The sequence below is a fragment of the Macaca fascicularis genome, chromosome 11 (assembly GCF_037993035.2).
Source record: "Macaca fascicularis isolate 582-1 chromosome 11, T2T-MFA8v1.1".
Classification (NCBI taxonomy): domain Eukaryota; kingdom Metazoa; phylum Chordata; class Mammalia; order Primates; family Cercopithecidae; genus Macaca; species Macaca fascicularis.
In genome coordinates, this window is record NC_088385.1 from 64,952,853 (window position 1) to 64,976,974 (window position 24,122).

The window sequence follows — 24,122 nt, forward strand, 5'->3', positions numbered from 1 at the left end:
TACTGTTCTCCATATTGGTTGTATGAATTTACATTCCCACCAATAATGTGTGAGGGTTCCTCTTTTTCCACATCCTTACCAGCATCTATTGCCTGTCTTTTTGATACAAGGCATTTTAAGTAGAGTGAGGTGATACCCTGTTATGGTTTTGATTTGAATTTTCCTAATGATTAGTGATGTTGTGTATTTTTTTCATATACCTGTTGGTCATTTGTATGTCTTCTTTTGAGAAATGTTCAGATATTTTGACCATTTTTTGATCGAATTATTTATTTTGTTTTTTGCTGTTGAGACAAGGGTGATTAACTGGCACAATACATAAGGATGGGTTGTTAAAAAATTCTGTTTAAAAGACAAAAATGTACACTATTACCACTTCTATTCAACTTTATATCTTGTCTAACAGGCCAGAAAAGAGAAATAAAAAGTATAAAAATTTGAGAAGATATAGGAAGATTAGAACTATTTTTAAATGATATGACTTAACTCCCAAGGGTCTGTAGACAAATTATTATATTTACAACCTTGTAAAAGAGTTTTACAAGGTTGCTTGATCTAAGACTATTATACAAAAATCGAATACACTTCCATACATCAACAATGAACAGTTAAAAAACAAAATTTTAGCATTTAGCATTTATAATAGTTTACAAAATAAAAGGTACCTAGGTAAAAATCTCATCAAAGATGTGTGAAATCTTTATAGAGAAAATGATGAAACTTTATTGAAAGACATTTAAAAATGAACAACCATATCATTTTCAAAGACAAGAAGACTCAATATCATTAAGAAGTAATCTATCTCCAAATTAGTCAACAGATTTAATACAATTTCAGTAAAAAAAGAAAGGTATTTTTGTGAATCTTGAAAAACTTACTCTAAAATAGAAACTGAGAAGCAAAGAACCAAGAATAGCTAATATATTCCTGAAGAACATGAGGTTGGGGAACTGATTGTAGTATAATATTGTAGATGATGTGACATTGGTGGATGGGTAGACAAATAGGCCAGTGCAACAGAATAGAGAGTCCAGAAACAGACACATCCATATAAGGAAAGATATAATAAAAAAAGATATATTTCAGATCAGTGGTGAAAAATGAAGCACTCAATGGGAAATGCTGTCTTTATGGGAAACAGTGCATTACTACTCTTACCATACACAAAATCAGTTAAGGACCTAAATGTTAAAGATGGAAGTTTAAAACTTTTGGAAAAAGGTATTGGAGAATATTTGTATTTCCTCAGGGTTGGAAAGGTTTTTTCAAAAACAAGACACAGAGAGCATGTACATAAAGGAAATGACTGATAAACTATATATTACAAATAACTTCTGTTCATTAAAAAGCACAGAAATAGGATGAAAAGGTGAGACACAACTTAAGAGAAGATAATTTCAACTCTACATAACTGGGCAAAGGCTTTTTTTTTGCAGTTCATACAGAATTTCTAAAATCAGTAAGAAAAATATGGCTCAAGTCATTCAATGGTTCTTGAAGTGTCCATGGCAGACCCCTATAGATAAATACTAGTGTAGGCCTTTAGGGTTTTGAAACAAAGCTCTGCCGCCCTCTTCTGATAACTAGTCTTCTTTTGAGAAACACCTGGCTTGCTAGTGGGCCTTAGTAGAAATTAAACATGGACCATGGGTCACCGAGTTACTCTGTGATGTGAAGTACCCACCATGAACACTAGGAGGAAGTTGCTGTGCTTCTGCAGCTCTTCCTGTTAATTTGTTTCCTGGTAAGCATGGTCCTGTTTTTTTTTTTTTTTTCTTTCCATCATGGCAGCTTAGTAGATGCCTCAAAATCTCTTCTCTAACTTTATGAGTGTTGAGAAGCAGGATGTGGTGGCTCAGATAGCATCAGAGGATTCCTTGAAGCCAGTAGTAGGGGTGGTGGCTACCCAGTCCCCTACTTCCTGATCATGCAGATTGTAACTCCTTTGGTGGACCAGTTTTGTCCCATTGTACAGGACGTTGTTCCTGGAAGTTTAGTGTGTCAGTTCAGGTCGGCTGAGAAGCAGATGTCAAGATAGAAATTTCTCATGTGAGAGATTTATGGAGGAAAACGTCTGTGAAGAATAAAACCAGAAGGGAGCTGGAGTGGGCAGGGAGAGGTGCAGACCATGATGAGGCTCTGACATCATCCATAAAATGAGAGGGGAAGGAAGGAGGGTTGAGCAGGAAGAGACCTGGACTGCAGTGCAGCTCTGAGAAAAGTCTCGGCTAGGCTGATGCGCCCTACCCAAGCACAGCCTGCTTGTCAGAGGGGTCCTGCACTGGGCAGGAGGAGCCTGGCTCTAGAACTCCCACTGTACTAACTACTCACTGGCTTGGAGTCACTGGTTTGGAGCAGGCTATGTAAGGCGTGGCCTCGTGTGGATGCTGGGGTAGGTGCTGAAAGTGGCAACTGCCAGTCAACTGATCTCAGGGCAGGTTCTTTCTCAAAGAGAGAGCTGAGCAGCACAGTCCCAGGGTTGTTTAACTCAGCCTGGAGGCTTCTTTTTCTGTTTTTCTAATGATTTTTTTTTTTAGAGCATCGAAATTCTGTTTCAAATCACTCATCTTAAACTAGCTTGTACAGTTTCTGTTACTTGTAGTTGAACCCTGACTAATATAACTCTAAAGCTCAGCAGACTATCTGATGTATTGTAGAGGATCAATAATATTTCTTGTATTAATTAATTTAAGCAGAACGGTTAAAGGTCTTTTAAGAACAGAATATATATACATATATATATTTATTTATTATACTTTAAGTTCTGGGATATATGTGCAGAACGTGCAGGTTTGTTACATAGGTATACACGTGCCATGGTGGTTCGCTGCATCCATCAACCCATCATTTACATTAGGTATTTCTCCTAATGCTATCCCCTCTCCTAGCCCCCGACCCGCTGACAGGCCCCGGTGTGTGATGTTCCCCTCCCTGTGTCCATGTGTTCTCATTGAAGAACAGGATATTTAACATTTAATTGCTGGTTGTTTGCATTGCTGCAGATACTCCTTTTAGCAAATTCTGATAGACCCACAGATCCATATTTAGGGGTGATGTGGCTGCCACCATTCATCAATCTGCTGATGCTTATATTGGGGTAGCAGGAGGGGTTGTGGTCCAGGAGTTCCAGGCTGTGTTTGGTAGTGAGTGAATTATTCCTGATGCAGAGAAGCAGCTGCAACTTGAATTCCATGCAGGTGCTGATGAAAGGAAAAATATAGTGCAGGGAGGTCACCTTAGAATGGGTGGGTTGGTGGCAGGTGGAGGCTGGTATATGGGTTTACATACAAAGCAATGAATTCCATATGTATCTTTATAGTTCTTCCTCAGATTTAAACATCAGCCATCACAACCACCTCCTTTTCTCTCTCTTGCTGCCATCCCAAGGAATGTTCAGTTCTTTATTAAAGTTAATCTGCCCTCTTAAATGGAAGGAGTAAGGCAATCACCCTAATTCTGTCTACCCGCAGGAAGGCTCATTGTGCTTATAAAATCTTAGCTATTTTCTGAGAACTATGTTTACTAAACTATGTTTACTAAACCATCAAATTCCCCTAAAATATTGAATATAATGCGGAAAAATATTTTTGAAAGAGGTTGAGGTCAACAGTTTTGCAGAAAAATTCTTGGACAAAGGGGAAACACACAACACATCAAGACTTCTAAATTTAAAATTAGTCAACACTTCTCTAAAAAAGCTCACCTTTTTGGTGGGAAGAGCTTCAGGGAAACACACTTAACTGATTGAGACTTTTAAAATTAAAATTTAGTCAGCACTTCCCAAAAAACACTCACTTTTTTGCTGAGAAGAACTGCAGGAAACTTAGGTGGAGGAGGTAATTTGTCCAGGTAATAAACATGTTAAGAACAAGAGCAGCAGTCAAAGTTTCTCCTCAACCATATCTCAGGCTAATGGAGCAGAGTGCTTTCTGGTCGGGCATTTTTCATTCTGCATCTGGAGCCACCCAGGCTGATGAAAGAAACTGATCTATAGTAGTATTTAGTTTTGCCAAGTAGTGTTTAATATTCCGAATGAAAAGCTGTGGGATCTCACGTGAAAAGGCGGACAAATTTAAACCAGTGTCTAATTCTCAGGCTTCTTTTTTCATTTCATTATGGTAAACTGGTACTCCCTGCTGTCTAGTGCTTTGGTTCATCATTGTGTCTGTACAGGGACTGCACCTGCCATATAAAAATACTTAATTTAAGCATTTGGGAAGATGCTATTAATAGACTTAAAGAAAAATGTTATATATATAATGTATGTATGTATATTTGGACCCACTGATAATTTAATATTTTAAAAACATTTATTTAAAAATAACAATTCTTTAATATCATAACATGTCTAATAAATTATATATAATAAAATTTAAAATTTATTAACTATGATATTAAATAATTGATAAAGATATCTAATAAAGATATCTAATAAAATTTAAAATTTATTTATTAAAGAATTGTTGTCTTATTCTTTGTTTAAATAGTGTTACTCTTTGCTTGAGTCAGGATGTCATTAAGTTTCACACATTGTGATTGACTGACGTGCATTTAAGCCTCTTTTTATCTACCTGCTCTCCCCATTCTTATGTCTCTCTGTCTCTGTCTCCCCTTGCAGTTTTATTGGTTGAAGAAATGAGGTCATTTGTTCTGTAGAATTTCTTACAGTCTGGATCTTGCTGACTGCATCTCTGTGAAGCCTTTTAACATGTTCTTCAGTTCTTTGTATTTCTCATTAATTAGTAGTTGGATGCAGGCTTGATCAGATTCATGGTTGCCTTTTGGCAAGACTCCTTCATAGAGAGTGCTTTGTGCTCCCATCAGGAAGTACATGATGTCTAGTTGTTGTGTGTGTGTTTGTGTGTGATGGCAGCAACTACAGGGGAGATCACTGACTAGATAGATTATTAATTCATGAAGTGGCTGCTGACTTTTTATTTTGAAATAAATATAAATTCATAGGAAGATGGAAAAATAGTATAGAGTCACATGTACCCTTTACCTACCTTGCCTTATCTATGTAAGGAACATGTAACCCTAGTTCAATATCAAAACAGGGAAATTGACACCAGTACAATAATCATACACTTCTAAATGTGTTCTGATAAGAACATTTTTCTTTTAAAAGTCCAGTGAAAGAATCATAAAAAACTGTTCATAATTTGGTTAATTACATGTGACTTTCATAAATTTGTTCCACCTCAAAATAAGAATATTTCTCTGAAAACTAATTTATGAACCTACATTAAAATACATCAAAGCTAGCTTTATTTTGAGCTGAAGATAGAATTGGCACTGTCTGATCCTGTTCCAGGACACTTATTTGTAATTCAGTGGTTTAAGTGTGGATTCTGGGTGTCCAGAAAAAAATAATGCCAAAGGCCCACTTTTGTTAAATGCAAAAGAAACAACCTTAGAGATGAGGTCACCTTCCTTTCCCTTGAAATGCAGGCAATGCACTTACATAATGAGTCCATGGAAAACTAGCATAGAACAGAGCTAACAGGAATGACAAAAACATTTTTAGTACTTTCTAATTTACAAAGTACTTTAGTTAAATAAAACTACCCTGTAATAGGATGTCTGAGCCTAAGAATCAGTGGAGGGCATATCTTGCTTAGAATATGAATTCGTTCTTTTGTGATAGCAGAGAAAAACTCGGCAATTTTGACATAGTAACAGTGTTGCTTATAGCAGTTTAAACATTGTTGTTTGTTGGAATATTTCTGAGGATTCCTTCTGGTCTAGTTTTGAAATTTAAAATTATTCTTTAGGTTCATAACTTGTAAAAATTGGGAGAAAATTTTGAAATCAATTGCATTATCTACTCAAGATACACATGAGAAACTGAAGTCTAGAGAAGTGAAATACAGTCGTCCCTCAGTAAACTGGCAAGATTGGGTCCAGGACCCCGCAGACACCAAAATCCACGGGTGCTTAAGTCCCTGATATAAAATGGTGTTGTATTTTTCCATAACCTATGCACACTCTCCCATGTACTTTAAATCTTCTCTAGATTACTTATATTACCTAATACAATGTAAATGCTATATAAATAGTGGTTATACTATATTGTTTAGGGACTAATGACAAGAAAAAAGTTTGTAACTGTTCAGTTCAGATATAATCCACCACCCCGACAAAATATCTTCAATTTGCCATTGGTTGACTCCACAGATAGAGAGTGCTAGGGATAGCCAGGTATTTCTTCTAAACCCCCACAGTATAGAGGGCTGACTGTAATTTGCTTAAGGTCACCCAGTGAGGCTTTGGCTGGGCCAGCAAAGTTATGTCTCTCCACCACTAAGCCAGGATTTGGGGCAGATGAGGAGCATGTGTGAAGGCCCAGAGGCCAAAGGGATCTGTTTCAGCCATGAGCATGTCTGTGGCTTCTTGTTCCCTGTAGTATCCCCAGGCTTTCTGCAGCATCTGACATGGAAGGGAGAGTTTGGCTTGCGAGTGTCCAGTGTGGCTCTGGTGCAAGATTAATGTGGGGGAGTGACAGGAGATGAGACACTGAAGAGGCTGGCAGGGACAAACCCTCACACACTTTGTACACCATGTTAAAGGGTTGGAACTTTGCGTTGGTAGATGACAGCCCTGAAGAATTTTAATGTGACATAATCAAATTACCACTTTAGGAAAATCATTCGGCAACAGATGAAAGATGAACAGCTAGAAGCCGATGAGACTGGAGTGGAGACAGCACACAGAGCCCTGGTGGAAAGGAAGGGGCTGATGATAGGAATCCCACTAAGGCAGTGATATGGAGGATGGCGTTCACAGAACTGCATTTGGAAGATGCTCAGGGGTGGACTTGGTTAAACGGTGACAGAGTGAAGGCTGACTCCTGAGTTCCTGCAGTGGGTAAAGTGGTTGATGGTCTTTTGTTTGCTAAGATAAGGAAGGCAAGCTGGCTGGGGGAAAAGGAGGAGATTGACTCTTGAGATGATGGATGTGGTCTGGAGCTCAAGAGAGAAGCGGCAGCCCCTCAGGGAGGAGATAGTGTAGTGGAAGCTCACAAATTTAACTTTTATTTTTTTTTGAGATGGAGTTTTGCTCTTGTTGCCCGGGCTGGAGTGCAGTGGTGCCATCTGGGCTCACTGCAACATCCGCCTCCCGGGTTCAAGTGATTCTCCTGCCTCAGCCTCCCTAGTAGCTGGGATTACAGGCATGCACCGCCTGGTTAGTATTTTTGTATTTTTAGTAGAGACAGGGTTTCTCCAAGTTGGTCAGGCTGGTCTTGAACTCCCGACCTCTGGTGATCTGCCCGCCTTGGCATCCCAAAGTGTTGGGATTACAGGCGTGAGCCACCGTGCCCGGCCTAACATCTTTTAAAGTGGCGTTTTGTCGACACAATACAGACCTCAGTGTGTTTCTGACACTAAGTCACCCAGTCTGTATCTTTGCAGCAGTGATGAAAATAAAAGTGCTTCTGGTGGTTTCAAAACCTTAAAACATGATGTTAATCTCTGCTGTTGCTTTTTCCATGCTTGTTTGGAGAAGCTGAGGTTTTCAAAGGTGAGCCAAAATTTGGACCAGCAGCGGGCATCGCCCCCACTTGCACACTCCACTCAGCAACCCTGGAGGCCTGCATTGAGGTCCAGAGGCTGCTGAACACCTGGTTCTCATTGCTCTCCTTCTCACCCCCACTGCTCTCTCCCCAAAGCAGTTTAGCCAAGTATTTCTTCTAACCTCTGATACTCTCCTGGAGAGGGGTTCTGGGAAATACAGTTTTCTCTGTCTTATTACATTTCCAGATTTTGAAACCTGGTTATTGATTTTATTACATTCATCTATTTTTGCTTCTGTATCTCAAATCATAAGTTGTTTGAAGGGAGGAAGTGCAACTTATTCCTCTTTTTTTTGAAACCCAGATCCCAGTTTGGATCTTAGTACAGCTCTTAATAAATGGAGTCAAAATGAAAGTATTTTAGTTTCAGGTTTCTAATTTTTTTTTTTAATAAAATGAAGTTTCCATAAGAATTGTTACAAGAACTTTTATAAAAGAAACAAGTGCCCTATTCTTTCTCATTTGGTTCATTCAGAAATCTTTCTTACATTAACAAAAGTACTTAGAGTATAGAACTGTTTTCTATCAAAACTGTTTTTTGAACTCCAGAGATAGTCTACTTTAGTTATTTTTGGCACTTGAATTTTTTAATGCCTTTGATTTTATACACATGACTTTAAAAATGGGGAATGGTTGCCTTTCGGGCACATTGAATTTAAGCAAATGTGTTTAGGTCTCTCATGGGTGGTGGCAAAGGTGAGTTTAAGATAATGCATTTTGCAACAAACAATTCAAATGATAAATAAGCTGTTCTCTGAGTTAGCCACTTAGGAAAGGCTGGGGTGTATGGAAATTAATTCTGTGTAGCTGAACATTCTTTTTTTTTTGGATTAAAAAATGGTTAGTCTTCATTCAAAGCTTATATATGAAGTGTTTTGTGTATATATATATATATATACACGCATATATTTTATTTTGTTTTTTAAAATTTTATTTTAAGCTCTGGGATACATGTGCTGAACATGTGGATTTGTTACATAGGTATACATGTGCCATGGTGGTTTGCTGCACCTATCAACCTGTCATCTAGGTTTTAAGCTTGGCATGCATTAGGTGTTTGTCCTAATGCTCCCCCTCCTTTTTACCCCAACTCCCTGACAGGCCCCAGTTTGTGATGTTCCCTCCCTGTGTCCATGTGCTCTCATTGTTCAGCTCTCACTTGTAAGTGAGAACATATGGCGTTTGGTTTTCTGTTCCTGTGTTAGTTTGCTGAGGATGATGGTTTCCAGCTTCATCCATGTCCCTGCAAAGGACATGAACTCATCCTTTTTTATGGCTGCATAATAGTCCATGTTGTATATGTGCTACATTTTCTTTATCCAGTCTATCATTGATGGGCATTTGGGTTGGTTCCAAGTCTTTGCTATTGTAAACAGCGCTGCAATAAACATACGCGTGCATGTGTATTTACAGTAGAATGATTTATAATCCTTTGGGTATATACCTAGTAATGGGATTGCTGGGTCAAATGGTATTTCTGGTTCTAGATCCTTGAGGAATTGCCACACTGTCTTCCACAATGGTTGAACTAGTTTACACTCCCACCAACAATGTAAAAGCATTCCTATTTCTCTGCATCCTTGCCAGCATCTGTTGTTTCCTGACTTTATAAGGATCGCCATTCTAACTGGTGTGAGATGGTATCTCATTGTGGTTTTGATTTGCATTTCTCTAATGATAAGTGATATAGAGGTTTTTTTCATATGTTTGTTGGCTGCATAAATGTCTTCTTTTGAGAAGTGTTTGTTCATATCCTTTACCCACTTTTGATGGGGTTGTTTGTTTTTTTTTCTTATAAATTTGTTTAAGTTCTTTGTAGATTCTGGACATTAGACCTTTGTCAGATGGATAGATTGCAAAAATTTTCTCCCATTCTCTAGGTTGCCTGTTCACTCTGATGATAAATAATTTCTTTTGCTGAGCAGAAGTTCTTTAGTTTAATTAGATCCCATTTGTCAATTTTGGCTTTTGTTGCAATTGCTTTTGGTATTGTGGTCATGAAGTCTTTGCCTATGCCTATGTTCTGAATGGTATTGCCTAAATTTTCTTCTAGGGTTTTTATAGTTTTAGCTTTTACGTTTAAGTCTTTAATCCATCATGAATTAATTTTTGTATAAGGTGTAAGGAAGGGGTCCAGTTTCAGTTTTCTGCATATGGCTAGCCAATTTTTCCAGTACCATTTATTAAATAGGGAGTCCTTTCCTCATTGCTTGTTTTTGTCAGGTTTGTTGAAGATCTGATGGTTGTAGACGTGTGGTATTGTTTCTGAGGTCTCTGTTCTGTTTCATTGGTCTATATGTCTGTTGTTTTGGTTACTGTAGCTTATAGTATTGCCTCCAGCTTTGTTCTTTTTGCTTAGGATTATCTTGGCTATGTGGGTTTTTTTTTTGGTTCCATATGAAATTTAAAGTAATTGTTTTTCTAATTCTGTGAAGAAAGTCAATGGTAGCTTGATGGGAATAGCATTGAATCTATAAATTTCTTTTGGCAGTATGGCCATTTTCAATGAAAATGTTAGAAGCATGGAAGTTTACAAGAGAGACAGGACTTCAAAGGGAATTTCTGTTTTAAAGGCCTGGTAATGGACAAACAAAGCCTCATGTCTGAACAATTTTGTTTTCTTCCTAGGATCAGAAATTAATTGGGTTATAGAGAAAACATTTTTAACCCCTTAATGAAAAAAAATAGACCTTTTGTATCTCATGTTTGCATTCAGTTCTTTCAATTATGCAGCTTTTAATTTTTTAATGAAAAGTAAATTTTTAAAGAAGCAATCCAAAATTATTCTATGTTCTTAAAAATTCAAATAATACAGAAGTATATAAAGGGAATTAAGTTCTTTTAGAATGTCCTGCTAGTTTACTACCTCCTCCTCAGCAGTGACTACTGTGAGTGATGCAGACTCCTTAGCCCTTGTCTGTGTATTCATATATATATATATATATTTCCATGTAAGCGTGTAGTTTTTATTTTTATAATGTAAACAAGAATATTACATATATTGCTTTGTAATTTGCTATTGTTTTCTGAATAATATCTTTTTGGCATTTTTTTTTTGTGTTACTACATATAAATGCACCTTATTCTATTTGGCGTTTGCCCAGTGTTATATAACATATATGGTAGAGAGCATGGTTATATATGCTTTTCCAATAATCCCTTGATTTGCCAGGCAGAGGGTAGATATCCCCTGATCTCAGGGAAGGCCTTTTTCCCAACCAATCATGGTCCTTTTTACAGGGACCAAGGTCCTTTACTTCTAAACCTCCCTAATAGCTACAGTGATCATGTGACATGGTTCTGGTCTATGAAATGTAAGGGAACGCGGCATACAGGCTTCTGGGAAATTTCAGTGTTCTTTGATCAAAAAGCAAGAGTGTTACAAAGAAAGGTTTTTCTCTGCCCTGGCTGCCCTCCCCACACCCCTAACTTCCTGCCTTTGAATGCAGATGTGATTTCTGGAGTTTGAAACCATCTTGAGACCACATGCCACAGGCCTAAGGATGGAAAGTCAACATGCAAAATTTATTAGTTAGTTTTGCTGTCTAACAAACAACCTCAAAATTTCAGTGGCTTACAACAAAAATATTTGTTTTGTTGCTCACCGGTATTTGAGTTAGCTTTGGCTCTGCTTGGCTTATCCAGGATTGGCTGGGCTTGGCTGTAAGCTATGAGTTTGGTTCAGCTTTGTATTTCTTCATTCTTCTTGGGTCAGAGGTTTCTTAAGAAATAATTCTTATCATGGATCACAGGAGTGCAAGAGAGTTGGTAGAAACATGAGATCCTATTAAGATCTTGTCCTGGAACTGGCACATACACAATTACTTTTACCCACATTCAGTTGGCCAATGCATGTTGCAAGGCCAACTCCAACATCAGCCCATTCTAGCACACTGCAAGGTTATACTGCAGATAAAAGGGGTAGAGAGCTGAGAACAATAATCAAATTGACATAAAAGGATGGAGGAGCAGAAGGATGAGACCTCAGGTCCTTAATAACAACATGGAGCAGTTGTGCCAACAATGGCACTAGTTTTTTTCTAGACTTTTGTTAGAAGATGAAAATGAGCCCCTGTTTATTTAAAGCACAATTTCTACTTGCTGTTGAAAACATTCCAAAATGATAAAATGCAGTTGTATTCTAATTTAACTCTTTCTTTATTGATGGGCATTTAAGTTGTTTCTAATTTTCCAAATAATGCTACAATGAACGTCTTATATAAACCTTGACCAACTGTATGTGCATTCTAATTGATAGATTCTTAGAAATGAAATTGTTGGGTGGAAGAGTATTTACATTTAAAGTTTTGATAAATAATATCAAGTTGCCCTCTACAAGACTTCATCTATTCGTTCTTTATATTCTTACTAATTCTGATAGTATATAATTTTAATGCTTCCAATGTGGTGGGTGAAATATTCGGTTTCATTTGCATTGCTATGATTAGTGAAGTTGAATGTCTTTTCATATATTCATTGGCCATTTGTATTTCTTATTGTGTGATCACATGTTCATGTTGTTTGCTCATTTTTCTCTTGTGTTTTCCTTTTATCTTAGTAGTTGGAAAGGGATCATTTTATTTTGTGCTTTTCTTGTCTGTTTTACACTTGATAAATATTGTCGTTTATTTGTCTTTCCTTTTTTAAAAAATAATTTTATTAGATACTACAGAGATACAAAAGAGTATATATGAAATACTCTCAAACTCTAAAAAATAAGAATACAATAAATTACCGAGAATTCATCATCCAAAGAATTTGTACATTCTCATTGCCTTTGAAGTCCATCCATTTCCTCCTACATTTAGAGTAACTGAAACCTTGAAATTTGTGTTTATTATTCTTGTTTTCCTTTATACTTTTACTACAAACATATGTATCTAGAAACAGTATTTAGTTCACATGTTTTGACCTTTATATAAATGGAATCATACTATAAGTATCCTTTGTTGACTTTTTTCATTCAACACGTGTCTAAGATTCATTCACTTTGTTGCATGTAGCAGTAATTCACAATGGCAAAGAATTCTATTATATGAAATAACAAAGCGTATTTATCCCCTTTTATTTCTTAAACATAGTAAACGTACTTGTCTGTTTACTCCAATATCTGAAATACAGAGGTTAGTTTATGTTGTCTATTGCTTCTGCTGGCTCTTAGTCATGATGCCTCATATGCTTCTGTGGTTTAAGATTTGCTATGATCTGAAAGCGTGTATCTCCCCTCAAGTTTCGTATGTTGAAAACCTAATTACCAATGTGAAGGTATTAGGTGGAGCCTTTGGGGAGTGATTAGATCAGAGAGTGTGCCCTTATGAAAGATACCCCAGAGAGCTGGCTTGCCCCCTTCCCCCATGTGAGGATGCAATGAGAAGGTGTTGTCTATGAGGAATGGGCCTTCACTAGACACTGAACCTGTTGGCACCTTAATCTTGAACTTTACAGTCTCCAGAACTGGAGACTGTCTTGAAAAATAACAATAATAAAGTCGCATGGGAAGATGAGCTCAGCTGTCAGGCCTGGTGATGAGAAATGATGCTGACATGTGGCTACCCTACATTTGAATTTGGTCAGTGGGAATACAAGAATTCAAATACCAGTGGACATTTCAGAAACTTCTTTTCTTTTTTTTGAATGTCAAAGCCGAAACTGCATGAAGGCTTTGGGGAAATTTTCTGCCTGGAGAACTAATCAAGGACATTCTTTTTTAATGCATATTTTAGGGGTTTATTTTTATTTTATTTTATTTTTTTATTGTACTTTAAGTTCTTGAGTACATGTGCAGAACATGCAGATTTGTTACATAGGTATACACGTGCCACGGTGGTTTGCTGCACCCATCAACCTGTCATTGACATTACATATTTCTCCTAATGGTATCCCTCTCCTAGTCCCCTACCCACTGACAGGCCCCGGTGTGTAATATTTCACTCTCTGTGTCCATGTGTTCTCATTGTTCAACTCCCACTTATGAGTGAGAACATGCGGTGTTTGGTTTTCTGTTCCTGTGTTAGTTTGCTGAGAATGATGGTTTCCAGCTTCATCCCTGTCCCTGCAAAGGACATGAACTCATCTTTTTTATGGCTGCATAGTATTCCATGGCATGTATGTGCCACATTTTCTTTATCCAGTCTAACATTGATGGGCATGTGGGTTGGTTCCAAGTCTTTGCTATTGTGAACAGTGCCGTAATAAACATACATGTGCATGAGTCTTTATAGTAGAATTATTTATAATCCTTTGGGTATATACCCAGTAATGGGATTGCTATGTCACATGATATTTCTAGTTCTACATCTTCTAATCAAGGACATTCTAAATGGTGGCTTTGATCCCAAAAAATCTGTTTATTATTGTCATTATCTATATAAATTGCTGATCTTTTATCTATAGTTGAAGTTCCTGCCACTTTTGAATGCTAATAATTGAGATTGCTTCAGGTTGTATGTGTGAATGCATGAATCAGATATATATCTATGTTATCACTTAGGGGTGGTATGCATTTTGTCCTTTATACTTGTTTCTCTCCTAAACTTGATTACAACCTTGGAGGCAGATCACCTGGAGCCAGTTTCCGTTAACTTTCCTCTGGTTTATTCATTTAAAAATATTTGAATGTGTCCTGTGAGCCCAGGGCTGTGCTATGTGCTCATTCAAGTCAGTGAGTATTTATTGCACACTCTGTGTTTGCTAGATACTACCTGAATGAGTAATGTGCATTCTTGGCATGAGAACATCACAGTTTAGTTAGAGATAAAATTTTAAATTTTAGGACAAATTATTTGGCAGTTTTACACTGACACAAAATATTGGATATAGCCACTTGGACTTGCTGCTTGTGAAAAATACACTTTGTATAATTATGTGACTGGGCTGCAACCCCAGTGGTTTTGAAAAACAAGAATCAGCAGAATTTTGCAGCTTTAATAGAATGTACAAGCAACTAAACTATAGTTTATGTAATTATTACACTTCATGTAATCACTTACTCCAAGTGAACTAGGAAAACATTGCTTTTTATAATTCATTCTTCTTTTGTACTTCTTTCTGAAACAGAGTAAGGTATAATGTCTCTTTTCCCTTTAGCATTTAACAAATAAGATATAAATATGATTTCCAGTATACAGAAATGACCCATGCCACAAACAAAGGAACTTTATGTTATATCCCTGCAGTTGGGGATATTTCACGTGGTGCAATTTTCCAAGATCTGAAAAGGATTTGACTGAACAAAAAGGAGCAAGCCTCAGGAACTGGTTGAACAGCCTAGGGTTGACTTTAGACACCAACATAAATAACTGTGGGGAAACTAATCTATGGAGAGGGTTTTTTTTTTTTTTTTTTAAAGGAATGCAGTTTTCCTACTTTCAAAGACACCTAATAACGTAAATGAAGCAACACAACAAGGAATTACTAGAACCTGCTAAAGATTCTAAGGAAATCTGCTGGACTGACTCAGTATGATAGAACTGTAAGTAGTTTATCGTTTTGTTAAGACAATGATGCTTTCGGATAAGAATAATAACAACAATAATAGCTGGTACTACTGAGTGCTTATTGTGTTCCAGTAACTTTTCTAAGTGCATTATTAACTATAAATTTTATGACAACCTGCTATGAAGAATACACTATTATATTGCCAATACTTTTAATGGCAAAAACTTCAGTTACTTTTGTACCAACATATTATCTCCATTTTACAGACAAGAAAACTTAGGCATGGTGAAGTTAAGTACTTTGTCTAAGGTCACGATAGTGGTGGGGGCAAGATTCTAATTCAGGTGAACTGGCTCCAGAATCCATGCTTTTAAGCTTTATTGTCTTAAGATTGTCTTTTAATTATAATGGTACGAACAGTCAAGCTTTTTATCTTATTTTTAATAACATTTTTACCCCATTAATTCACTTAGCAAATCTTTTCTTCATAAATCGTGAAAGTGCCACGCAAGAGACTGTCTAATTTATTGAAAGTTAAGATTAGCAGGGTCCAAATATACAACTTGCAGGATAGGATTGTTTTTTACTGATGGTGGCTTATATTCTAAAATAGTAGTTATGTGTATTTTTATCTCTAAAAAATATTATTAAGAAAGCAAAACAGAGACAAAAACCTCACGTATACACAAAAGTCCACGGTGGCAGACTGGATAATTCACAATGGTGTATAGTCCTTTTAGAGAGGGATTATTTTCTTCTAGTCTTTGAATGTTCACACTTTTATTTACTGTAGTGTATGCTCATTAACCCCTTAAATTAGATGGTGGTCAACAATTATGCTTCTGCTGTGCTTCTGTTCTCCCTTGGGGAGAGAGAGATGATGGATTCAGCATAAAACTGGACTTCACTGTATTAGTAAGTAGCCTGACTGCTGTGCACATCAAGATAACTTTCATGATACATAGAGGTAACACAATGGAAATCACAGCTTAGAAATCCAATTTATCTTGCTGTGAATAGAATTGCCTTCAGTACAAATACCAATTAGTTTTGTTCCATAACACTGTGATAGAAATGTGACATTGAAAAACTACTTGCAAACTACTAAAGCATTCATCTACCATGAGTTCATGTCATGGAGGGAAAAATGTTAATTCTACTTATGTGAGAAAGCATAAAAGTGTTTTTTACAAAGAGTGGCCACAAGGTCAGAATACGACTCTGAGGTAATGAAGTGAAGGCTTCTCTGAAACTTTTAGTTGCTTATATATTCTATTAAAGCTGCAAAATTCTGCTGATTCTTGTTTCTCAAAACCACTGGGGTTGCAGCTCAGTCACATTATAGATTAAGTGGAGAGTGATGCCGGCTTTTAATGTTTCTTCTTGAACGGCATCTGGACCTGCTGCTGATGCTGTTGGCTGGCTTGGTTTTCCTCTTTGGCTCCAGCATCCTCCGACTCTTCCTGTAATCACTGGTCAGTTCACTACTTAGACCATTTACGGTAAAGCCTCAAAATGTACCTTCACATTCATTATAAGAATAAAAAGTCCCAGCTAGAGTACTCTAGAAGTTAAAAAAACTGAAGTGTAGCTAACATTTTCCCATTCATCTGTAGACAAGCACACATCATAAGAACATGGTTATGGTTTAATAAGATTGGACTCAGTCATCTTGCAACTCAATTGTACACATACTTGTTGATCATACACAAGATAAAAGACATTGTTTAGGAAAAGCATGATATGGTGGAAAGAATATAAGAGCTGGAGCAGGACAGACTGGGGTGGGAATTTAATCTCCACCATTTACCAGCTCTCTGGGCCTGAGCCAGCACTTAATTTTCTAAATTTTGGCATACTTTTTGTTAAATGGAGATAATAGCTACCTTGCTTGTATGGTTATTGAGAATTAGACATTATGTATATAGAGTGGCTGGAATATAATGTGTTGAATGATGTCTATTATTATTAAGCTATGTGGGGATAATTAAGGTGAGATGTGGTTCCCATCTTTAAGGAGCTTGTTCTAGAAGGGGAGAGAAAACATATGAACAAGTATTTGTGCTTCAAGCAGAAAGGATTAAAGGCCATAAAGGAGCTTCGAAATGCCTTGATGAGAGTGCTATGAAGGGAACCTATTGGCTGGGGTATTGCAGCAACCTCCTAATTGGTCTCCCTGACTACTGTCTTGCCCCATCTAGTCTACTCTTCATTAACAGCTAACATAATCTTCCTTAAACACAGATCTGATCACATCAATCTCATGGTAAAATACTGCTGTGACTTTTCATTCCCTTTGTGACAAAGTGTCTAGTATGTGAACTCTGGCTTAAATTTCCAACTTCATCTCTCTCCTTCCTTCTGCCTTGCCCATCCCCAAAAATACCCTTCATGGACTAGCCTTACTAAACCTTTTTTCAGTTCCAGGTTAGTTAGGGTTCTACCCAGGAACAGAACCTATATATATATATAGGAGAGATATATATGTGTGTGTGTGTATACATATACATATACATATACATATACATATACACACATAAAGAATTGGAGTTTGAGAAGTCCCAGGATCTGCAGTTGGCAAGCTGGAGACCTAGGACAGATAGTTGTAAGTTTCTGTCTAAGGGCAGAAGAAGACAATGTTCCAGTTCAAGTAGTCTGGCTGGCAAAATTCCCTCTTGATCAAACTTTTGTTCTATTCAGGTCTTCATTTGATTGAATGAAACCCACTCACATCAGGGAGGGCAATCTACTTTATTTAGTCCACCAATGCAAATGTTAATTTCATCCAGAAACACCCTCACAGATACACCCGTGATAATGTTTGGTTGAATGTCTGGGCATCCTATGGCCCAGTCAAGTTGACACACAAAATTAACCATCACAGATTCCAAGAGCACGACATGTTCTGTTTTTCATCTGTTCCTTTGTACATGTAGTTCCGTCTGCCTAGGTTACTCTTGGTCTCCTGATCCCTGGTCCACTTCTACAGGCTGTTCCGGTCTCAGTTCACAAGTCTAACCCTTCCAGACTGGGTTAGATCCCTCTCCTATGGTACCCTTCAGTTCCTCTATTATAGCATGCATCTTTGTACACTGTAATTTCCTATTTACCTGTCTCTGTCACGTAGACTGTCAGCTCACAGAGAGTCAAGAACTTGTCTTTAATGTGTCCACAATATCTCCTGTGTCTAGGACTGGATTCAGCATGTTAAATCATCCAATAGTTATTTGTTAAATGAATGAATAAATAGATTTAGTGGAGCAGGTGGCAGCTAATATAGGTCTTAGAGGAGGAAGACTTTGGAAGAAATTTAATACCCAATTTGGGAAAATCAACAATAGATAATACCAAAATATTCATTTTGGGATTAAGACTTCAAACATTTGTATAGTGATTCTGAAGACTAATGGTTATTTCACTATACCAAAAATAATTGTAGCTATCATGAGACACTCTCCAAGAGGTAAGGGGATTTGTTTTTCATCATATTTGAAGGACAGTTTTTATTATGAGAAAATAGATGTTGAAAATAGTATAATGAAGCTCCACATGCTAATCTTAAGTACCTATTAACATATCATCATAATTGTTTTTATTTTTATTTTTTGGTTGAAGAATTTTAAAGCACATCCAGAAAAATCTGATACTTTTTGTGCTTAAATAGTTCAATACATTTATACATCTTTAAAAATAAGGATATTTTCTTCATAATCACTATACTATTGTAGAACCCAACGGTATTAGCAATATTTCTATAATAATATTTAACACCCAGTCCATACTTGAATTTCTCCAAAGTGTCCTTTTCTAAACAGTTAGTTTGTTTGAATCAGAGTGCAAATAAGATACACACATTTGATTGTCATGTCTCTTGACTCTTTTTAATCTATAAAGGTACTCTTGCCACCACCGCTCCTTTTTACCACATGCCACCGATATGTTGAAGACTGGGAAGACTGGGTCATTTGTCATGTAGAATACTTCTCATTCTGGATATGTTTGATTGCTTCCAAATGATGTCATTTAACCTATTCTTCTTTCCCTTGTATTTCCCATGAATTGGAAGTTAGAGCTAGAGTCTTGATTAAGTGCAGATTCAACATTTTCAACAAGGATACTTCATAGACAGAGCTGGTATGCCATATTACAACCTATCAGAAGTATATGCTGCTTTCTAGTTTTAGGGATGCTAAGAGTGATCATCTGGTACTTCTGCAATAAAGTTGCACCCGCCCGCCCCACACCACCACCACTTGCTGATGCTTATGTCAAATCAGTGGTTTATTACTTTGGCATAGTTATTGTTATCCTTTCATCTAATTGTTTTTAGCAACTGTTAAAGGTTGCTTGAACAATTATTTCATTAGGAATTGCAAAACGGTGATTTTTTAATGCAGTAATTCTTGCTACATTTATTAGTTGAAATTTTTCTCCAGAGTTTTTTTTCTACCTAAACTAGAACTATTTGGTGTTCTAAAATATAGTTTTTTTTTTAAATAAGAAAGGCAAGATGAATTCTAAATTCATTCTTTTTAAAGAGATTTTCTTTTGTCTTTTAAAAAAGATTCATCATGTATTTTTATATATTCAGTGTATTCCAACCAATCACAATCATTATTCATTTTGATGCTCAAACTGTTCCATCTCTGGCCAGTTGAAGCCCCTTTAAGCTGCTTTCTAAGACTTTTGAAGAGTCTTTTTAAACTTTGATAGCTTCCTTAAGCTCATCTTATATATTTCACGCCCCAGACCTGGAAACAGCTTTTTCTTTTCCTTTTTTTTTCTTTACTTTAAGTTCCAGGATACTCTGCAGAATGTGCAGGTTTGTTACATGGGTATACGTGTGCCATGGTGGTTTGCTGCACCTATCAACCTGTCACCTAGGTCTTAAGCCCCACATGTGTTAGCTATTGTCCTGATTCTCTCCCACTGCTGCCTCAATAGGCCCTGGTGTGTGTTGTTCCCCTCCCTGTGTCCATGTGTTCTTATTGTTCAACTCCCACTTATGAGCGAGAACAAGTGGTGTTTAGTTTTCTGTTCCTGTGTTAGTTTGCTGAGGATGATGGCTTCCAGCTTCATCCATGTTCCTGCAAAGGACATGATTTCATTTCTTTTTATGGCTGCATAGTATTCCATATGTACCACATTTTCTTTATCCAGTCTATGATTGATGGGCATTTGGGTTGGTTTCATGTCTTTGCTATTGTGAATGGTGCTGCAATAAACGTATGTGTGCATGTATCTTTATAACTGAATGATTTATATTCCTTTGGGTGTATACCCAGTAATGATATTGCTGGGTTAAATGGTATTTCTGGTTCTAGATCCTTGAACCAGATGATTCCTCATCACCACACTATCTTCCACAATGGTTGAACTCATTTATATTCCCACCAACAGTGTAAAAGCATTCCTGTTTCTCAATAGCCTTGCCAGCATCTGTTGTTTCTTGACTTTTTAATGATCATCATTCTGACTGGCATGAGATGGTATCTCATTATGGTTTTAATTTTCATTTCTCTAATGATTTGTGATATTGAGCTTTTTCTCAAACGTCTTCTTTTGAGAAGTGTCTGTTCATATCCTTTGCCTACTTTTTGATGGGGTTGTTTTTTCCTGTAAATTTGTTTAAGTTCCTTGTAGATTCTGGATATTAGCCCTTTGTCAGATGGGTAGATTGCAAAAATTTTCTCTCATTCTGTAGGTTGCCTGTTCACTCTGATGATAGTTTCTCTTGCTGTGCAGAAGCTCTTTAGCTTAATTGGATCCCTTTGGCAATTTTAGCTTTTGTTGTAATTACTTTTGGTGATTTCATCATAAAATCTTTGCCTATGCCTATTGCCTAGGTTTTCTTCTAGAGCTTTTATGGTTTTGGGTTTTACATTTAAGTCTTTAATCCATATTGAGTTAATTTTTGTATAAGGTGTAAGGAAGGGGTCCAGTTTCAGTTTTCTGCATATGGCTAGCCAGTTTTCCCAGCATCATTTATTAAACAGGGAATCCTTTCCCCATTGCTTGTTTTCATCAGGTTTGTTGAATATCAGATACTTGAAGATGTGTGGTCTTATTTCTGAGGTCTCTGTTCTCTTCCATTGGTCTATATGTCTGTTTTGGTACCAGTACCATGCTGTTTTGGTTACTGTAGCCTTGTAGTATGGTTTGAAGTCAGGTAGCATGATACCTTCAGTTTTGTTCTTTTTGCTTAGGATTATCTTGGCTATGTGGGCTCTTTTTTGATTCCATATGAATTTTGAAGTAGTTTTTTTTTTTTTTTCTAATTCTGTTAAGAATGTCAGTGGTAGTTTCATGGGAATAGTATTGAATATATAAATTACTTTTGGTGGTATGACCATTTTCATGATATATTGGTTCTTCCTATCCATGAGAATGAAATGTTTTTCCATTTATTTATGTCCTCTCTTCCTTTAGCAGTGGTTTGTAGTTCTCCTTGAAGAGGTCCTTCACTTACCTTGTTAGCTGTGGAATCAGCTTTTTCTTCAAGGAGTCCTGGTTCCTTTCAGTGGTATGCAATATTTGAATCCCAAATCTGGTCAGTAAACATGCTCATTCCTGAGTTGTTATTGCTTTCAAGTCTTTTTAGTAGACAAGCGCTAAGGAATCTGTATTAAAACACCCATAAGTTCATTGTAAGATTTCCAATTCCAATTTAAATTTAATAGGGTTTTTACTTCACTTAAAAAATTATACATTTGCTTCTTTCCTTTTCAGTGAAAATCTTAATTCCTAATAACAAGATATTTTTATAGCTTTATCTTCTATATATATAATGTATAAGTACAAATAGTTAAAAATAATAATACCAATACTACCACTAACCATTAGATTACTAAATTAAGTTTCAGGTTTTGTGGGTTTTTTTTTTTTTTTTTTTTTTTGCCCTTAGAAATAACTCATTAAATAAATATGGCCCAAATACTGTGTCTTAAAGCCATTTGAGTTATTTCTTTTTTCTGTGTGGTAAATTATCTTTTCTAATGACTTATACAACACAACTAATGAGTCCTCATTATACTTGAAAAAGCAAGGTTTTCATTCTAATAGACCTGGTTCCTCTAGGGGAGGGGTGCTGGAGATTAGAGTTGTGTTCTAAATTAATTAGTTGAAGCAACAAAAACCAGAGGAAAATCTGTTATGTAAATACGTGGTCACAATGGACTTTATCTTGAAGAAACTTGTCAGGGAGTGAATAGTAGATGCAGAATTTTTCTGCCAATGTGAGTTAGTGGGCTGCCTGCTTCTGTAAATTTTTAAATATAATCCCTTAGCAACCTATGGACAATACCAGATTTCCTATCACCTACTTGATTTTCAGGTCATTTTTGGTATAAGCATATACTCAGTAGAGAGTTAAGAAAGAAGTTGGATTAGAGCCAAAGGCAGTTGCTTTTCACCATTGTTGAAAGTGGGGATTAAGAAATCCTGCTGCTTCAATAGTGTTTCTTTTGAGTACGATTGGAGTAGTAGGAGTGAAAGAAAAGGCAGATTTAGGGAAAGGAGATGGAAAGATAGGAAGAGGGATAGGAAGATAAAGATTATAATAGCTCTTCTCTCCTATACCAGACACAGTGCTAGGCATTTAAATTAATTTAAACACTCTCAGAATGCAACTTTCACATGATCTCTGTAGGATGAACTGAAGGCTGTGTATATCAACACAATTTTAGCAAGAGGTTTTAGTTTCTTCTTAGGTCTGGTATAATGCAGTGATCTGTTGATTAAAACATTTTATTAGACTAAATGTGTACTTTGGTTTGAGGTTGAGACCAAGTTTTTCACTCAATGTTTTTGTAGAGAAATAATTAGGAACATCAGTATTATCATCACTTTTCATTTTGTTTTCTCAAGCCTGCTACCTAGGGCCTGGCACATAATAAGGGCTCAATAAATGTTTGTTGAGTGATTAAATCACTCGATTATTTTTCATTCCTTCCAACCCTAGATGGAATGGAGAAGTAAAAATATATTATGAAATTTTATACGGGCAAACAATTTGTATAAGGAAATATAGTGAATGGAAATGCCATAAATGTTGAAATAAGCCTAACCACTCTACGGTAGTAAAAGGAAAAATCAGGAAAATATGTGGATGATATAGTAAGGTTTCAGGGCTAAAAGGAGCTTTAGAAATCATCTGAATCTTCATTTTGTAGATGAGGACTATGAGGATCAGACATGGTTGCGACTTGTGCAGAGCCACACTCATGGTTAGGGGAGTCAGCTGATCCTGGTTTTCTAATTTCTTCCTCCAGGTGCATACCCTACCCTTACATCGCACCCAATGCCCAACAAAGACAGAGAGTAGGACTTCCATGTTCATTGAACCCCAAGCAATTACTTTGAGAACCCTGAAAGAAATCATTTTGGGACATTTACCTGAGATAAGAATGAAGCCCATAATGCAATTCAGAAAGCAAACAAGGGAGTTTAGCAGATCACGTAAGCCTGTTTACATTGAGAACCAGATAGAGAACAGTTCCTCAAGAGACTAGATAGAGGCTGCAATATTAGGGACATTTCTGTAGTGATGACATAAAACTATTGGGATGTCTGGGAGAGAGTGAGTGTTCCATCCCACTGAGAGATTGGATAGACTGGGTCTATTTTCAATTCTCCTCATTTTCATTATCTGTGTTTGGGATGGACAATCACAATCGTAATGATTTCTTTTTGGGGTAAGGGTGGAGGGCAAACCTAATGATGTCACCAGAGAAAGCACACAGAGAGTATTTACCATCCTGGAGATCAGTCAACTGAAAATTTTGCTAGCACATCAGTCCTAGGGTGATGAGCTCTGTGGGAGCTGAGAGTCGCAATGAGTTGTGCCAGCTACCCACTGAGGGTGACAGTTTAAAAACAATGGACTGAAAAATGTTGTAAATTTGAAAAACAATGAACTGCCTGGTGTCAGTGTTTAGAGATTGATGGGACTGGTGCCTGGAAAGCCAGATAGAAGGAGTATAGAAATTCACACTATTTTAACATTCAAAGCATCCCTTGAAATGATTCATTAAGAGCCATATAGATATAAATGCGTATCTTTGTATACAGATTTATATGCATTTGTACACATACACACATGCACATTATTTAT